The following is a 6,000-nucleotide window of genomic DNA, read 5'->3' on the forward strand; positions in this document are numbered from 1 at the left end:
AGACTATTTGCTTCTGATTCCGATGAAGAATCATCTTGTGTGGGATTCTCATCATCAGAAATGCAAGAAGTAATAGCTGAAGAAGAATTAGGAGGATTAGTTAGTTCTGTCTTAGCCTCCACTTCAGTGCTGCAGGGGAGAGATGGAACATGATGATGATGAGGAGGAAGAGCAGTCAGCGCAGGCACAGAGTGTGACTGATGCCCCCGGCATTGCTTCTCAGGGTGCACCCACCACTTCAACTCCAGTGCCAGCATTCACTCCGAAGGCTATAGAGAAGGGATCACGAAAGAAATCTGTGATCTGAAGCCACTTTAAAGTGATGGAGGACCCACGTTTTGCTCAGTGTAATTACTGTGCCAGGGCTATTAGCAGAGGCAAGCAAATGGGACATCTAACTAATTTTGGCATGATGCATCATATGCAGAAGCAACACCCAACAGTACTGCCATCTGGGGATGGTGGCAGTACCAGTCAGGGGACCCCTTTTTCCAGGCAGCGTAAAGTGGTTGAAAAGGATCAGAGTCACCCCACGCCCTCATCCCCTTCTAGCAGTCAGTTGGCAGGCCAGTAGCCCCCTGCCATGTGTCAGAAGCAACAACCCACCATGGAGGAAATGTGGTGGTGTTTGGTAACGCTATCCCGGGGAAGGAGGCAGGCAGCCTCAAAAGTTGTAACCAGGAGCATCGGGAAAATGATTGCCCTTGATGACCAGCCCTTGCAGGTAGTGGAGAATGTAGGTTTCAAGCATTTGCTGAAGGTCTTAGTTCCAAATTACAAAGTCCCCTCCAGAACCACATTTAGCAGAAATGTCATCCCCAGCCTGTACAACCAGTGTCGCAGTTTCATCGAAGCGCTTCTAGCTAAGGCACAGGGGAGTGTGCATTTTACCTGTGATATCTGGACTGCCATGAATGCTGCACACTTTTTCCTCTCCCTGACAGCACACTGGTGGGACCTGGCTGAGGCTGGGGCAGGCAGCAGCTCTATTAGTGAACAAGTATCAGGGTGGAGGTGGGCTTTACTGCACACCCACCTGACGGACGAGACCCATAACTCAACCAATATTCTAGCATGCATCAGACAGATGCTGGCGGGCTGGCAGCTACACCAGCGAGATAGGAATCTTCAGGAAGGGTCTTTGTCACAGACAATATTGCAAACATGGTAAAGGCAATATGCGACGGGCGCTTTCAGAACATCCGATGTTTTGCACACACTCTGCACCTGGTAGTGAAGTCAGCTCTGGGGTTGGAGCCCAATAACTTACATATGTTAATACATAAGTGCAGGAACATAGCAGCACACTTCCACAGAAGTGTGAAGGCGGGGCAGGTTCTCCGACAAAAGCAGACTGATTTGGAGATGCCTCACAAGCGTCTCATTCAAGACATTGCCACCTGGTGGAATTCCACCTATATGATGCTGCAGAGGTTAGTGGAGCAGCAGACACCTTTTCATGACCTTTCTCTGGAAATGGAGATAGGTGTGCATAGTCCCCTAGGGCATCATGATTGGTTAGTCATGAGTCAGCTGGTAAAAATCCTGCAGCCCTTCAAGGATGGCATGGAGGAGCTGAGTTCCAGAAGTGCCATCTTGGCTGACATCATCCCTATAGTTAATTTTCTGGAGGAAAATTTGGAAGGCTTTAAACAGGAAGAGGAAATGACAGCAGAGGTGCTGCATTGTCTGGACTTTTTGCTGAAGCAGGTGCAAGAGAAATTAAGACCTTTAACAAAAGACCACACATACATGCTCGCCACAGACTGTGATCCCCGTGTGAAAGGGAAACTCGCCCTACAGTTTGATTGTCTCACATTTGTGAAGGAACTTCTGTTAGTAAAAGTCCGTGAACCGGAGCGCCATAGGCAGAGACAGATTAGGCATGAAGCAGAGGAGGAAACAGCGGGCACTTCAGAGAGTAGTGCTAGCCCAAGCAGGAGCAGCACTTTGTCAGCAACAGCTAGTACCTCCTCCTCCTCCACTTCAGAATGCCAAAGGCATGTTGCCCATAAAGATTCATTTGTTGTGCTACGGGCTAGAGAGAAAGCAGCTGGCATGAGTGATTCTCAGCCCACCCAAGCAAAGAAGACACCAGCACAAATTTCAGTGACACGGTATCTCACAGAGCCCATAGAGGCAATCAACAAGGACTAAATTGCACAGGCTGGGTAAACAAATAGGTGTGGGAGTAGCTTGCTTATTGTGGCAGTTGCTACCCCTGGCCATTTAGGCTTGATACTTCACATTGATGTAGCTCCAGCACTGCTCTCTACATCAGTGGCAGGGGTGGAAGGTAATTGGAACCAAACAGTTACCAATAAGGGCCCTGACCTCAGTGGTCAGAGTAACAGATAAGTATGAGAAAATAAGTACAAAAGCTTGCTGGGCAGACTGGATGGGCCATTTGGTCCTCTTCTGCCATCATTTCTATGTTTCTGTGTTTCCATGTTTCAGACAGATCCACTGACACATTGGGCACACAAGTCCACTGTCTGGCTACACCTAGCCAAAGTGGCTCAGCGATATCTGTCATGTCCACCAACCAGTGTGCCCAGTGAACGTGTATTTTCAATGACAGGGGATATCATGAGCCCTCACTGCTCAAGGCTGGCACCAGAGTTGATGGAAATGCTAGTGTTTTTGAAAAATAATCCTGCCTTTGCTTAGGTTTCCAAATTTTCCTTGTGAATGGCAAGATGAATAAAAGCAATTTAAAGCCTTGCAGCAGCTCCAACTGCCTCATATGCTCCAGATAATATCAGTCTGCAATCAATCTCCGCTCTTCGTGAGGTAAAAAATATATTTAATCTATCAAAACATCTCTCTATACCCCACTTATGTATAAAATTAATGGAATAGGATGATGAAGGTTTCAGACACTTTCTGTAACATGCCTCCTCGGACTTGTACACAGAATACTATGGATTGTAATAATAAACCAATCTCCTTCCTACCCTTGAATATTTTTGAATTTTTTTATGTGAATCAAAATTGTGTATTGTGCACTTTAAAATCGGCTGAACAGCTCAGTCTTCACTTACGTTTTTAAACATTCAGCGCTCTCAGTGTCTATTTGCAATAAACCTGACTTAAAACGCTGTGCCTGTCTGAGTTTAGTTCTAGTATTTCTAATTTCAGTTTCATGTATTTGTGCATCACTTCTTTACAGAATATTCTTTTTTCCTGTTTTGCAACATTTGCAATGTAAGAACATAAAAAGCTGACTTAAGATGTTTGGAGCTTGCATATTTCATATGCTCAATACTTTTCATGACCTTCATAATATGGGCCATTGTCCCTAAATCTTTCTTAGGTGTCAACATTAATGTTTCTATTCTATAGAAAACTGGTGGTAGTTGCACTCTAGTTCATCCTCTGTGTTCCCATAGTTTACAGAGGCACTGTGTAGGGTACAAAATCAACATAGGTTGATATTGTAGATTTGGACTTGAGTAGCAGTTTTCTTATTTCTGAGAGCTCTTCAAGTTCCTTTGTCATCAGCTGAAGTGTATAAGCAGTTAATAGCTTCTGGGAATTCACTAGATGCCAACGGAAACACCCCACTCTAGGGGCCAACCCATTCTAAGGATCACTTTCCTGCGCGAAGGAAAGGGAACTCTCCCCGGGTGTAGCCAGCCTATCTCTAAACGCCCGTCGACCCTTGTTGAACCGCTGTTCACATGGAAATCTCCTCCATGTCGACTCGCCACGCTTTGAAGGCTCATGCTCCACTCTAGGGGCCAACAATCCATTCTAGGGAGCCCTTTCCTGCGCAAAGGAAAGGGAACTCTCCCCGGGTGTAGCCAGCCTATCTCTTAGCACCCGCTGACCCATGTTGAACCGCTGTTCACATGGAAACCTCCTCCGCCTCGGCCTTCAACATTCTCGTTTGTATATCTGCTACGTCCATCAGATTTTAAAAGACCAACTAGAGCTCACTAGATGCCAACTGAAACACCCCACTCTAGGGGCGAACCCATTCTAGGGAGCCCTTTCCTGCACAAAGGAAAGGGAACTCTCCCCGGGGCCAGCCTGTCTTGCCCCTATGAAAATCACAGGGACCTGACTACCTCAGCTCTGCTAGCCTGTCTTGCCCCTATCAAAACCACAGGGACCAGACTACCTCTGCTCTGCCAGCCTGTCTTGCTCCTATAAACTTTCTGCCACTCTGCCTTGCTGCCATACACCAGACGACTCATTCTTCTTGTGGTGTTCTTGCCACTATCATGGTTCCTCAAGGTGTTGGTGCTAGTCTTTCTGCTGCTTTGTCCCTTTATCGGCACTTTGTGGTTTTTTCTGACACTCTGCTTGCTATGTTCCCCCTTCATTGTGCTGTAGGATGTTGATGCCACTTGTCTTGCCACTTTGCCTGTCGTTCTGCCTTCGAGGGTTCATGCAACTGTTATCGGTGCTCTCTTTTGAAGCTGAGGTGTGTTTTTGACACTCTCGCTGCTGCTTTTTACCTCTGTTAAAGCACTCTTGCCACTCCTGGTGGCTCTCACGAGGGATACCTGGATTCTATTTCCCAGCCCAGCTGCTGCCTCGTGGGCCGCTTTGCTCAGTGTGTGTGGTGACACCTAATGGGCTGCACGCCTGCCGGGTTCTGAAAGGACCCCACAGTCCGTGGCCCTTGGCCGAGGGCCATTAGTGTGATGACTGGGCCAAATGGGAGGAAGCTTTATAAAATGGGGCTAAAAACCTGAAGGGTTGTCGGTGAAGGCTCATGGAATAGTAGCCCCATCGGAGAGCTGGAAATCCAAAGCAGCAGGAACAAGGAAAAAATAAATAAACACCTAGCATGCCACAGAGCTGAAATGTTTAATTTTATCAGTCTCAGCACCATTAACTGCTTTTAGCGAATTAATGTTCAGCCATGAATATTCATAGAGCACATTAATTAAGCAAAGGAAGATTGTGTGCCATCGTAAAGGTCAGAAGGGATTCAGAATGCGCACGCTGGCAGGATTACTCTTTGTGACCTCAGTGCTCCGCAGGAACACAACATTAAATGGATAATGCTAGGGATTATATCATTCTGATCTCTCGATGTTCCGGCAATGGAACCACCAGGAGGTAAAAAAAGAGGGGGGGGAGAGCGGAACTGGGCTCAGCGAACCCTTAATTCTCCCATGAGTTTCAATTAAAACTCTCCACGCTAAATTAGAAAAATACAAATTCTCCTTTAGTAGGAAAAGTTTGCTGTGATTAGGCAAAGAACAGCAGCTGCCTTTTTTTTTTTCTGTGCGAAACAATCCCAAAAGATACCACGTTTTGTGTTCAGCGGCGGGGGCGATCTTTCCTTTTACCTTCCCCGTTGCTGTGGCGACTGCAGAAGCACCGGGCCCGGGTTAAAATAAGCTGCTGCTGCGATCCGGGCTGAGGGTAGGTAAGCTGAGGCTGGGATGGGGGGAGGTGGAAGGGGGAGGGAGGAAGGGAAGGGACCCTGGAGGCAACTTTTTTATTTAACATGCCAGGAATTACATACAAAGCAAACATATGCCACAACCCTACAGTAGTGAGCCCCCCACTTGCATTATACAAAGTCAAGTATTTCCCTTAAATTTTATCATAGAGCTCCATATGGACCTATAGCGTCAAGGTCAATTTTTCGATTAACGCAATAGCACGCACCTGCCTCCACCAATTTGCAATGGTAGCCCTTGACTTCCACTTACTCACAATCAGAAATCTGGCAGCCAGTAGCATTTGTTGAATCTGCAATTTTTTTTCAACTCGCCTACCCTAACATCATTCCACCAGCCCAACATACCAAGCTCGGGAATAAGGATAAACTGCACCATCTGTCCCACCAAGCTCTCCACTCGCTTCCAAAAAGCCCAGTACTTCTGGGCACTCCCACCAAACATGTAAATATGATCCTGCTTGCCCGCAGCCTCTCCAGCAAAGAAGTGAAAAAGTGGGATTAATTTTGTGAAAGAAGAGGGAGTAGCGATATGTGCGCAGCACCGGTTTAAACATGAGTTCAGCCCTGTGAGC

This window comes from Rhinatrema bivittatum, chromosome 7 (genome assembly GCF_901001135.1).
Source record: "Rhinatrema bivittatum chromosome 7, aRhiBiv1.1, whole genome shotgun sequence".
Lineage (NCBI taxonomy): Eukaryota > Metazoa > Chordata > Amphibia > Gymnophiona > Rhinatrematidae > Rhinatrema > Rhinatrema bivittatum.